Source organism: Leptodactylus fuscus, chromosome 1 (assembly GCF_031893055.1).
Source record: "Leptodactylus fuscus isolate aLepFus1 chromosome 1, aLepFus1.hap2, whole genome shotgun sequence".
Classification (NCBI taxonomy): Eukaryota; Metazoa; Chordata; class Amphibia; order Anura; family Leptodactylidae; genus Leptodactylus; species Leptodactylus fuscus.
Window position 1 is genome coordinate 87,967,295 of NC_134265.1, and position 13,878 is coordinate 87,981,172.

General features: G+C 40.4%; 1 protein-coding gene across 4 annotated transcripts in view; it reads left to right on the forward strand.

The window, feature by feature from the left end:
* Nucleotides 1-13,878, forward strand: part of TAOK3 (TAO kinase 3) — a 145,009-nt gene that overhangs the window by 110,670 nt on the left and 20,461 nt on the right. The gene's annotated exons all lie outside the window — the stretch shown is intronic.

The following is a 13,878-nucleotide window of genomic DNA, read 5'->3' on the forward strand; positions in this document are numbered from 1 at the left end:
AAAGCCTTTTGAGGCGGGCTTTACACTAGCACTCTGTGTGACATAAACTATAATGGGGTCTACCGGCTTTCCACCAATTTTATACTGATATAGTCAGAGAGAAAATTGAAGATGCTTATGACCAGGTCAAGTTGTGGATGTACTATGGTTATATGAAATTGGTTTTTGTTGATACTCTTTAAAGGGATTCTATCATTTAGAAAACCTTTTTAAACTAACTACACATAGGAATAGCCTTAAGAAAAGCTATTCTTGTCTTAACTTTATTATTCTGATCCGCACCACCTTTCCTTAGAAATATCTTTTTTCCTTAAGTAAATGAGTTACCTTTTTGGTTTTGTTTTATTTTAAATGGTTTATAAACCTTCCCTGAGTGCCAAACACAGGTTAAAACCTAGACTAATTATATTCCGCGGGTCTAAAGAAATCCCAGCATATAATGGTAGTTTGTGGGTGTCGAACCCCCAAAAAATTCAAGTTCAGTTAAACTCAAAATTGTTGAGAATCAGCTGCCATCCCCATGTATGTGGAATTTATTTTATCTTTTTAATTGTTTCCAAAGGATCACTGTGGGATGTTATACTGTTTGGAGGGGCCACTGTGGGAAATTTTTCTGTCACGGGGATATTTGACATGTTTTGGCGGCATTTATTTATTTTTTTGAACATCCCAAGGTCCATGGCACTAATATCCATGGTAATAATGAATGCAGCTTAGCACTTGCTGTTTAACCCCTTTGCGACTGGTCTGTTCTAGGCTTCGATGATCAAACCATTTTTTTTTTACGTTTTTCTGTCACAACATACCATAAACTGGCCGTTGTGATCTTGTTCGCAGGCATTCTGATTCCTCTAGAAAGGAGCCCTTTCCAAAATATTGACACTGGCACCTAAGGGGTGGTTATCCTGCTACAACTGACTTAAATCAATTGTGGCAAAATAAGGCCCATTAGTGACTGACATGTGAATTGAAAGCTCATATGCCAGTCACTAATAGGTTAAACATCACTGAGCATGGGTGTCCTTCCATATTGAGGCAGTGCGACGGCCATTATACTACATGTGGGGGCACTGTAAGGGGATGTCACATAACTTAATGAAGGCTCTAAATAAAACCTTATTTTATTACCATTTGTAAGTGATCACTAATTTGGGGATTCTGGATTGGAACGTTTTCTGACTAGGGGATACTTGGCTTGAAAAGGTTGAGAATCTCTGGACTAGGTAAGGAATCATAAGGGCTTAGACTAGTGTTTTAGCAATAGTTATTCAATAGGGGGAGGTGGTTGTGATGTAAAAGTGACCAGATTTAACGTTGACTGTAAAGAGAGACAAAAAGATCTGAGCACACTGCTTCAAGTCTAGAGAGGATGGTGTTCTAGATATAGAAGGTGAATATAAATCTGTTTTAGAATGGTTGAAAGGAATGTATCACCAATTTTTGTTTGTTCATTAAAACCAGACGTTAGAAAAAAAAAAAGGCTATATTTCCATCTGTTATTCTCAGATTGTAGGTTTATTGCTATTTTTCTATACCTGGTTATAAGGTTTAGCAATAGACTGGAGTCGACTCATTGAGGTCTATGGGAGAGTTGTGATTTCAAAATTTGACTTCATCTATTGTTAGTAGTAGATGCAATGAAAATTGTTGTGTGATGTTCTCTACAGAGGTGGTATTGTCCAAAATTTGAGGCAAAAATTAAAAAAAATCTCCTGTCCCATTCTGTCCAATGTTCACTCGTGGTCCTCTTTCCACTGCGTATCTGGGCTACCAGCATTGGAAATTGAGAGGGTCATGTTACCACTGAGACCAATCCATGCCTTTAGGGATCGCTGGTAAGGAACTAGTCACATATGTGAGTGACGTTACTGGTCTCTCTCCAGCGATTGGTGTTTATATCCTGGAAGGAGGTATATAGTATCATCAGTTTGAAAGTGATCTGAAAACCACGATAGTCTTCTCAACTCTGATTGTGTCAACTAATAGTAGGATGGGTCCCACCTCTAATCCCGTGGTAACCCTGACAAGTAGAAGAGGCCCTGAAAGTGCAAAGCTAGGACTGGATGGTGTGCAAAGAAGAAATACCATCATCTATGTCAAATGCAGCAATTTGATCCAGGAAGGTTTAACGATACAAAAAATTGTGAGATGTCCATCAGAGATTAAAGGGGTATATAGCTGACTGCCATAGTAATGACCACCTGCAGCTGGGAGGTGGTGGACACACTGCAGCAGATAAACCACTACTGTGTAGCTTTTAGTTAGTGTTTGATGCTGATTGAAAATCTAGTGTGTTTTTCGACTGTGTGGTCTATGGTCAGCCACAACATCAATGATAGAATCTCCCATAAAATAGTGGGGGGGGGGGAAAGAGAAGCTTTAAAAAAAAAATTTTAAATGTTGTAAATCACTCCTTTCCCTAGAATACATACAAAAGTAGAAAATGACTGTGAAACACATACACATTAGGTATCCCTGTGTCTGAAAGTGCCCGGTCTACTGAATATAGGGTATCTGCAGTGCTCCTGTTCCGTCATGAAGGGGTTAATAGGAGCACTGCAGATACCCTATATTCAGCCAGGCTGAATTCCAAGTGGGAGTAAAAAAAAACAGTCCTCAAGCTCAGGGAAGGGGCAGACAGACATCCAAAACACTCCCTCCCCTTTCCCAGCACCCAGCATCTACTGCACCCAAAAACTCCGGCCATTTTAATTTTTGAAATTTTCCAGTAGCTGCTGCATTCCCCCCCTAGGCTTACACTCAAGTCAGTAAGTTTTCCCAGTTTTTTTGTGGTAAAATTAGGGGCCTCGCCTCAGCTTATATTCGGGTCGGCTTATACTCGAGTATATACGGTATATATATTAAATGTATATGTATAATTTATATATTTTTAAACTTTGCTCTGAACTGCCTGTTGACTATATATGTCTGGGCAATCCACATTGAACCGTGCAAGGATCTATATACACGTCCTTGCAAGGTTAAACAGTCAGACCTTAATAAGGAAGGCAGGTATGGTTTATTACCATACCTTCTGTCATGATTGCTGTGTATACAGTGCTCAAATAAGCAATTTTTTTCACAGCTGTGGGAACTGCCATGATGCAGCCAATTGATCACATGAGCGCTAGGGACCTGGAACTGTGTGAACTGCTTGGTCTTAGCGGACACAGGACCGTTCTACAGTATAGCATAGGAGCTTGCATTTCTAATGGACAGCACCAGTTACAGGAGGAATCATAAAAAAAAAGTTAAGTTTATTATTATTAATTATTAGGGGCAATGTATAAAAGAAATATAAGGGGGGGGGGGGGAGAGTGCCACTACTATGCCCATGTCATAGGTTCTAACCCGCCGACAACAATATGTTGTCTTCATAAAAAATGTATGTAATGGAGAGGGAAAACTATTAAAAATAAATAAATTTAGTAGCACTTAGTGCTATTTAAAAAATAGAAAAATTATATTTTCCCTCCTTCCTCTTTTGTTTCACATTTTCTTAGATGTTAAAATAAATGAAAAACATGCAAAAATAAAAACTGAAAAATAATTCCCTGTCACCAAAAAAAGACATAATGATTTGAATAACCCAAAAGAAAAAAAATGAATGTGGATGGATTTGCCATCTGATTTGCTAGTCTATAAAAATATGATTTTCTGCATTGTTTTTTGGCCACAAAGATATGTCTCTGCTTCTATTAAAGGAGTTGTCCCATCACAAGGATCCTAGCTATACTGCTTGTTAATCTGGATGTAAGACTTTTCCTAAATACACTGCTTCAGCAAAACTGCTTTGTTTGGCCACTGTCTTACTTATTTCAATTCATTGTTGACACAGCCCTTGACTTATCTGCTCAAAAGTCAAGTGATGTATCTGCTGCTCTCAGGGGGGAGGGAGGAGGGGCTAAGTGCAGGGAGCGAGCCTGTGTTTCTAGCTATTCCTTTGTCTGCACCACGTGACCTAGCTTCCTGCTATCAGATAGGGGAGAGGAGCTGCTTTCATTTCTGAACTCGTCTTCTGTTCTCCCAGTTATCAGGCTAGCTAATACAATTGTGTTCATTATGGCAGAGACAGGCAGTCTCTGTATGTAACACAGAATGGAGTTGCTCCTGCCTGTACTTCATAGTCCAATATTGTGCATATAGTGTTTAAGGACCTTTGATGACATCACAAGCCCTTCAGCCGCCCCATAGGATCATGCTATGTGGTGGGCGGAGCTACACACTAATTTGGGGGTGGAGCTAAACGGCAGGTTGCATGTGAAACCCCGCCCACCAAATGATGCAAGAAACCAGGAAAAAAAGATTTTACAGCAGTGAAGACTGGTGAGTATGCGACGTGGGAATACCCCTTTAAGGCCCTTATCTGGTGGTGTAAGTGGATAGCGTTAATAATAGGAGATTAATATTTTAGAATTGTGGTATTTTTTGTTGCAAAAATGCCTAGTTTTTGTCTATTTTTATTCTAAGGAATGGGTTAATTTTGTCGTCTTAGGCTCCACGAGCTAGAACTGCCGCGCCAAAGCGCTGCGGGAACAACCGCGGCGTAAACGCATTGCGGTTCTTCCTGCAGCGCTTTGAACAGAAAGTTCAGAGTTTTCCTCCGCTGACTTTCTGTTACAATTGTATCTATGGGAAAGCCGCCGGTGTTTCCGTAGATATAATTGTCATGCTGCGGTTTTCAAAACCACTAAAGTTTTGGAAATCACAGTGTGTCCGTGCTACGATTTTTCTTTTTTTTTTTTTTTTTTCTCCGCAAAGTGGGCATGGGATTCGCATGGATCCCATCCACTTTGCAAGTACTGTAAAACGCCACAATTTTTACTGTGGCATTTCTGCCACAGCCCAATTGCAGCGTTTCCGGCCTGTGGGGCCCCGGCTTTAAAGAGATTCTCCAGACTAAAATTGTATTTTTTTAATTGGGCCAGGGAGGTAAGGGGTAAAAAAAAATAAATCCTCTCCTATCCATAGTGCTCTTTTCTCCTCCCACCGCAGTCCGGTCCTGCTGCTTGGCTGCTGTCTTTTGCTGAAGACCTTGTCGGGTGTGACAACCCTGGCCCCTTCATGTCATTTGACTGTTGGGGCCAATCAACGGCCTAAGGTAGGGACGTGATATCCCCAGGTCCCTTTCTTAGGCCACTGATTGGCCTCAGTGGTGACATATGGAAGGGACTTCCGCGGAAACAAAACAGAGCTGCATAACCGGACCGCACTGAGAGGCAGCAGGGATGGATGAATATGTTTGGGGTTTTTTGTTGTGTAAACCTCCCCCAGCCTAATCAAAAAATCCAATTTTAGGCTTTTGGTTGTCATAGTAGCTATTTGCTGCCTCTGATGTGGTGTTCACACCAGCCTATGCTGTCCATCCAGGGGTTTCTGTCCTAATCCCTAGCGAAACTGGATAGGGGACAACTTGCCAGTGGTCAGTTTTAAAACCCATTCATTTGAATGGGTTTTTAAAGCAAACGACTGGTGTCCGTATGCAGCCTCTCCACAGGGAAATTATTTATTTATTTTATTTATTTATTTATTATAAAGCATGGGCACAAAGTCAGACATGCACGTCTTTGTGTTCGTCAAAAAAAAAAAAAAAAACTGTTTCCCTATGGAGAGGCTGCATACGGACACCGGTGGTTTGCTGTAAAAACCCATTCCAATGAATGGGTTTTAAAACTGACCACCGGCAAGCCATGGGCAGACAACAGGCGCAGGTGTGAACACCCCCTGATTCGTCATCAGTGGGGCAATGATCAGGACTAAATATAGCTGTGCCCATGTGCCATTATTGTTTAGGTGCCTGGGTTATCTAATGTGTAAATACCCGTGATCAGTTCAGAAATCAATTTCAGCTTTTAGCATTGGGTTTCTGCTGTGTAATACAGCTTCCACATGTCTTACATAGGAAGAGCTCAACTCCTGAGCTCTCTCAATAACCCCTGCCAGAAAGTAGACATACTTTTATGTTATGATGTTGGGGAGGGTTTAAAGGGAATCTGTTAGTAGCAAAATGGGTATTAAACCCGTACCACATAGTGTAGAAAAAGATCAAGCACCCTCATATCTTCTTATTTGTGGGATGGTTGCTCCATTTTCTAGAAAATCGCAGTTTTATTAATAAGCAAATTAGCTCAAGGCACTCCATTGTGATCCCTTCCTCCTGAGCACAAGCCTCTTCCTGTGCAGTGCAGTTCTTCCTCTTCCCAAAATCTAAAGTTGGATACAAGTACTCCGTCATGTACATGTGCAGTATAGTTCTGCTGCTTTCTGGGGCTCTACTGAGCATGGCAGGGAATGCTCATGCCTGGCTTTGAATGCTAAGAATGGGAAGAAATGCTTGTTAACTGTACAGGGTTTTGTGTTAGGTAAGCAGGCGTGACATTGGAGCCCCTGAACAGTAATATTAAAAAGCACACATCACCACATTTCACTCTTAAGCTGATTTGCATATTGATAAAAATGCAGTTTTCTGCTAAATAGAGCTACTATTCCAAAAACTAAAGGTATAATGGTGCTTATATCTTATGATACATGTTATTCGGTGCTAGCACATGGTATGATGGTGCTTATATCTTATGATACATGTATATCTTATGATACATGTGTGAACTTTACTTTTCCTGTAAAGTTCACACGTTATTTCTGTTCAGTTGCTTTTTGACGGACAGAATAAATGTGGTCGTCTTTCCAGAATATAGAAATTATTAGAAACTTTACTGACCAATTATAAGTAAACTGGATCCATTGCAAATTTGGTTCTGCAATGTACTTCTTGGCTAACTAGCCAACTATTCACTCGACTTTCATCTGGTCTGTTTGACTAGCTTTAGACTAGGTAGCTTTTTTGCTTGCCACTGTTTGTGTCAGTGAACAAAACTCTGGGATCCATCATATGGGTATATGACCTATTTCTAATAATTTTTGGGTGCCATTTCTGCCTTTGTGCAGTCCATGTGTGTTCCATTTAATTCCGATTTGTATAAAGCAGGTCCTATTATATAACTGAACTTTGTCGGAACACATGTGGACTGCATACTTGTGTGAAGCATTAAAGGTTATAGTTCTGTAAGAACTGGTTAGGGGGACTGTAATGGGTGGTTTTCTTCCCATAGTAATAAAATTTTTCTTTTCGATCTTAAAATTGTTCCCAGCTAGGTGAATGTCTTCCGTCAAATACTTAATAACGATGTTTGTAGGATTCTGCATAAAATGGAAATATGTAATCCTGCCTCAAGCCTTGTAGTGAATATGTATTATTCACACCACAAACCTTTTTCTTTAGAGCATTACTTTTGTATGGTGGTCACGCTTGTGACCACCATTCACATTAGCTCTACAAGTAATTCTAGGTTCAGTCAACTTTTATGTACTGTAACAGTCAAAAGTTTTCAGTATTATGCTTTTTTGGTAGTCGATCAATCCTCTTCACGAGGTAGTCATCTGGAATGGTATTCAAGCGGATTTGAAGACGTTTGCAGGAGTGCTGAACATTTGTTGGCTACTTTTCCTTCACTTTGTTTTTCAACTCTTCCAAGGTATCCATCCAATCTCTTTTTGGTTTAGGTGTGGTGATTGTAGAAGCCATGTCATTTCGCAAAGCACTTATTCATTTTTCTTCATGATCAGATAGCCATTACATAGCCTGGAGGTGTTTGCTTCTAAGGCTAAGTTCACACGTGAATTACGTGTGGCGTAATTTGGTCTGGAAAAAAAAAACGCTTCCTAATTAGGAAGCGGGTTTTGGACCTTGAGGCATTTTCTGGAGCAGGTTTTGGTTATAAAAACTGCTTCAGAAAACGCCAGGCAGTTTTTCCCTCCCGGACAGTGAATGAACTGTAAAAAAAAAAAAAAAAAAAAAAAAGGCTTGTTTTTTTACGGAAAAAAACATGACGCAGTTGCCACCTCCCATTCACTTCTATTGACTTCCTGAGGCGGAATCTGCCTCAAGAAAGGTCATGTCGCTTCTTTTTTCCGCTAGCGGCAAAAACCCGCTAGCAGAAAAGTGAACGCTAGCGGTCTCCATAGACCACCATTGTGAGGGAGGGCGGATTATGACGTGGATTCCGCGCCATAATCCGCCCCCTCGGTGCCTGTGTGAACGGGCCCTAACAGGACAATGACCTCAAATGATTGCCAGGTTAAGCATGAACCACATGGAATGGCATTTCTCAGCAGAATGTTGGGGTTGCCCTGCTTGTTAAATGTTCCTTGAATTATGACTACATCACCAACAATGTCGCCTTCTAAGCACCCCCACGTCCTCACACCTTCTCTTGCATTTTTCACAGTGAGAACTCTTATAGAAACCATCCCCCCACCTCTTCTGCATCTCATAAGCTTATGGTGGTTGGAGCCAAAATCTTACATTTACACTTGTCAGTCTGAAGTACAGATTTACACTATCTAACCTCCTTTACGTGTGTTTCTTGGCCCAATCAATTGTCTTCTTGCTGCTGTTCCTCAGTAGTTCATATCATTTCAAAAGGCCTGATCCTCAGTTTCCTCCAAAAAATTGATATGAAGATGTCTGCTACTTGATCTCTGTTAAGCATTCATGTGGGCTCTAATCTGAGGTGCTAATAATTTGCAGTTTCTGAGACTGGTAAAGCCAATAAATTTACCTAGGTATGTGAAATCCAAGTATAATAGCTGAGCTAAAAATCATAATTCACTCGTAATCTGTAACCTTGGCCAGATGGGATTAAGCTTTAGCCCTAAAATCCAATAATCGCCAATAAAATATCAAAATCGCACTCCTGGAATCCATTCAGTGCTGATCATTGATTGAACTATCAAGCCTGAATTGGTATATAAACTATTTATTATTGCTGAAATAATGTTAAATACAGTAAAATAATTAAAATCCAAGAAAATCCCTAAATGCAATGCGTTTCATGTCCTCACCGAAAGCTTCTTCATCAGGCAAATAAAGGCACACCACCAAAATTAGTGATGAGTTACATCTATCAAGTGACATCAGCATTTTAGTTGTGGTGCACCAGAAATCTCATATACAAATAAAATCGCCACAAAAGTATCCAGACTTTTCAAAGCAATGAGCAATTATTTATTTATTTTTTTCTTGATAAAGCTCATATACAACAATGCAATATATGCACTGGTGAATTCTTGACATTCTGTTTATGCAATATAGACTAAATCACTTCCCTTTGTATATTACATATTTTGTATTAACGTGTCACGAACGCCAAGCTGGTCCTCTATTCTGCAGCTGCTAACTAGAGATGCAGAAATGGACCAACCTACTAGAATGTTCAACCTCATTCAGGTCCCTGCACCTTCAAGATCACCTCCTAATATATTTGCGGCCCCTATAAATCCAATCTAAGCTGCATGTGAACAACCCTCTTAACTACTAAAAAATTTTTGGTTGAAAATCCGAAGGACCCCATTATAGTCTATGGGTCTGCGGGTAACCAATTTATAAGTGGACCCTAAGAACAGAAACCCGAGCGTAAGTGTGAACCTAGAGTCAGAGTAGTCTTCACTACTTTATTTCAACCAAAAGTTTGCATTGTGTTTAATCTGTACGTCTAAAAAAAATTCTCTCCTACTTAAGGCTTAAAATCTAGTGTGTGGTTTTAGGGACACCCTATATAGGGTCAGATGTTCTGTTGTGCTGGTTAGCACAATGTTTAGACAACCCGTGTAATAAAAATCCCTTTGTAATATTCTCTTTGTTTATTCGCCGATTATGCAGTGCCTGTGTAGTACACCCCACATATTGCAATAGACATACACATTCGATCATGAATATGAGAATCTGTCTGGCACTCCATGAAAACTTTAGTCAAATATTCCACTGAGGTTTCATCACCGTGTTGGATGGATGTCATAACTGCACTTGAGGACACCTTCAAAGTTCTTGAAATTTCCTAGATTGACGGACTGCCTTTCATGTTTTACAGTAATTCTAGGCTATTGTTTCTATTAGTTGAGTAATTCTTGCCATACTGTGGACTAGATCAGTACCTGAAAAGGGCTAAACACTGTATACCAGTCTTACCTCTGCACAATACAGCTGATGGCCTCAAACATGTTATGAAGTCAAAAAATCCACAAATTTAACTCTTTACAAGGCATACCAGCTAAAGATGGGTTTACTTTTTGTCAGCCCCATGTTATTATACATTTCATCAGTATGATAATGATCATTGAACTGAAAAAAAAAACCTAACATGACTGCAGTTAAAATATATACGCAGTTTTTCAGTAAAATAGCATTGTGTAAACCCAGGTTAATTGCAAACCATGTCAGGTGACTACTTCATGATGCTGACAGAGTATGCAAAGATGTCATCAAAGCAGAGAACAGAGCTGTCCTCTTCTCTGTGTATCCGCCACTCAAAACAGCTAATCAATGAGGGTGGCACAAGTCATTCCACACCCCCCCTAGAATTGATATTACTGATTTATGTTTAGGATAGGTCTTCCATATTTTATTTTTTTATTTATTCCATATGTTGTGTTTCTTCTTAGTTTATAACTTGAATATATCACCACTGTAAAAGAGGACCTCAAAGATCTGACATGAAATGTCCTCTTTAAGGAAACACAGCATTTTTGTTGCAGATCATACTGCTGTTTTTTGAGCCAAAGTCAGGAGTGGATTGAACAGAAGGGAAATGTCTAAGCACTTCCTTTTCTATTTTCCATTCCTTTTCGAGACACATCTGACTTTTGTAAAACACAAAACAATAAATAAAGTGCGGATGTATATTAATAAACATGCCAAGAAATACCAGCCAGCAAAATATAGTAACATTTTAATTTTTATTAATGCTATTAAAAAATAGTGAATATAACAAAATGGACAATAATCTCACATAATATAAGTAACGTACATAGGGAACCAGATAATACCCTGATCAGAGGGTGAGGGGTACTAGGACATGAATACAGAATTGCATGGCGGAAAGTCCCAATGATACAATATATCAACAATGTAGTGGTATAATAAAATGCAAAAATGACCATGTAACTACATCAAATGTAATAGGTAAGTGAATACATGCATATACCCGCAGATAAATGACACACACACACACACACACACACACACACCCCCCGCCTTCCTTCCTTTCCCCCTTCTTCTCCTTCCCCTTGTGGTTTTGTTTGGTTTTGTTTCCATCTCCTCTGGCCTAATTGAAAAATTTAATTTTTTACCTGGACAACCCCTTTAGGGATAGATCATCGCTATTGTAATCCTAAAACCCCCTTTAATGCAGCTGCAATAGTGGAAGAAAAGTCGAAACGTTACGTTGCAGCCATGTTTAAAGGCAACACTTTGGACATCTTATTGGTGTCTGTCAGTCTGATATATTTCTGCCAAAATTAGTTTTAGTTTCTGCCTTTTTGTGTATGTTGTTTTCTTTTTCTTCACGAGCAGTAAATCATAAGAGGCTCTTGGGAAAGGCACATTTAAATTAGGTTTCTTTAACATGGTATCCCTAAACTGTTAAAATGTAGGCGTTGGATACAGAAAGTTTGCTGACAGTCAGGGCTAGGGGAGAAGGTAGGGGAGGTTGAGTTCTGCATTTGCTTTTGATCAGGCTCCATGGACTAAAGTGTGCTACTATAGCGTTCTTTCTACCATAGTCTGTGGTCCATTATGGCCTTGTAACAGGTTTCCTTCTAATTTGATGAGGTAACAAGAAGGTTATTCCAGTTGGTCAGTGGTCTGGAGCATTGTATGGCTAAATAATGTGATTGCACAACCTCTGCCTAAAACCCAAGGGACTGTCTTACATTAGCTGGTATATAACCTGTCCCCGAGGCACCCCAAGTAACCTGCTCCTAACCAAAGCCTTAGAGAAGATGGTCAGTGACATGGAGGTGTGCAAGGTAGGGCGGCACGTGGAGGACACTGCAGCAGCCTGTTAGGTGTGTGGCAGTGACAGTAGGTGACACAAGGCTCGACACCCTGTCTGTGGGTAACTGGAGGATATCTAGTGTAAATGAGTACTCTGCATGCTATAGTGTATATGTCCCAGTATATAGTGCTATAGTTTGTGTTCCCTTGGACTGCCTAGTACTGTATATAGTATAAATATCCTGGTAGACAGAATACTGTAGTGTTAACACTATCTTAGTAGACGGTATGATAGACTGACGGTTTTTAAACCATTAAGCGGGGTAAATAATGTTTTGAGAGGTGCTCTCTTCTATAATACATGGCGAGCAGAGTGATCCTATAGTGCATGCTTTCCCATTCTCAGGATGCAGAGTCCCCACTCCCCATCAACCATAAAGCATTGATGTGGAGGAAAGACTAAGCTTGCATCTGGAGCTGTTTTCTGCCTATGAATCCATGGGAGTAGCGGTGAGAGAATGAGATCCAGACACCTGTCTTCCCTGCTGCATTGGTGTTGTGTGATGCATGTCTCTGCAGCTTTCATTCCAACAAAATGAAGCAAGACGAGCCCCCTTCCTTATATGATAAATGATGGTTGTGAAACGAATGCTCCACTCAGCAAAACTTGCACACCCTATTATCCTGCTACCATAGGTGTCTTATGCACACGATGTTCAGAAATGGAGCAATCGGGCTCAGGCTGTTGTCATGGATACACTGAACCTGTCTCCCCACTCAGCTGTCAAACAGCTCTTAGACTTTACCATTCATCTGCAGTTTTAGGGGGGAATGTTTTTTTTCCCTGTTATCTGTATAGCTTACATGTAGCTTTTACAGGTTCAGTCGTTTTGGCTATAGATTTGGTCACTGATCTTTAGAATATTCTGCATTATCAATGTCAAAGGCATAGCTCACTGTAATGGCTGCATATGCTATGTAACCCTTTATGGTGCACAGTGAATGTTCTAGCAACCTTGTTAGCCTTTATGATGCCAAATGTTACAAAAACAGTGACTTTGCTCTGCAGAGGTGAATGTCTTCGCCATAGTGCAGGAGAATGAGAACGGCCCTCAAATGGTCTGTGCCACATCCCTGGTGTTGTAACTGAAATATATAGTATGTGCAGATTCATTGCTGACACCGTCTGTAGAATACATCTAGCCATATATAGCAAGCATTACAGAAGAGCACATCATGCGCTGATGGGTGCACCTCTCTATCAACCATAGGGGGGTGGGGGAGGTGTGTGTTTTAGTCACTTTAACCTTGGGGGTCTTTCAATTCATCACTATCATTTATTTTATGTTTTTGTTACTAGCACACAAGATGGTGAAGAGTTTACTGATATTGTGGTGAACTAAAGCTGCATCTGCCTGTGTACTGTGGAAGGCAGGGGGCCATTTTGTTTGGATCCCCGCTTATAATTTCTGCACACTCCATTGTAGTGGTTCTAGAGAGGGGATAGACATGTCATTGTCGTGTCTCTCTACATATGTGAATGTTTGCAGCTATTCACATGACATATATTTTGCTACTACAAGTTCAAATGTATTCACCACTGAATCTATTTCAGTATAATATATACCATAGCATTATTGCAGTAGCTTCCGTATTCTGCTACAAAAGCTGTTGGGACCCCTGGCACAATGTAGAGGAAGATGAGAGCTGTGTAGGCATACCTGGAGTTTGTGGTCCTGCAAGTTGTATGTGCCCAGAAGGAGGTGCCTTTATGTGCAATGATCAGAGCTCTGAGCACTCCCTGGCCTCATACTCGCTCTCTGCTTTCACTGACTGCTCTAGCATCCAGCCATTGCCAAGCAGAAACTAGGTGGAGAGGATGCACTGCATAGCAAGGGGCCGCTGTCTATGCATTTGCAGTCATGAAACTTTGGGTATTAGTGGGTTTTCTCAGTCATGCAACCTTCATTACCTTTACCCCCAGTTATGTTCACAATGCTGTCCCCATCTTCCACATAGCATGGTCAGTAGGTTTGTGGGTTCAGAAA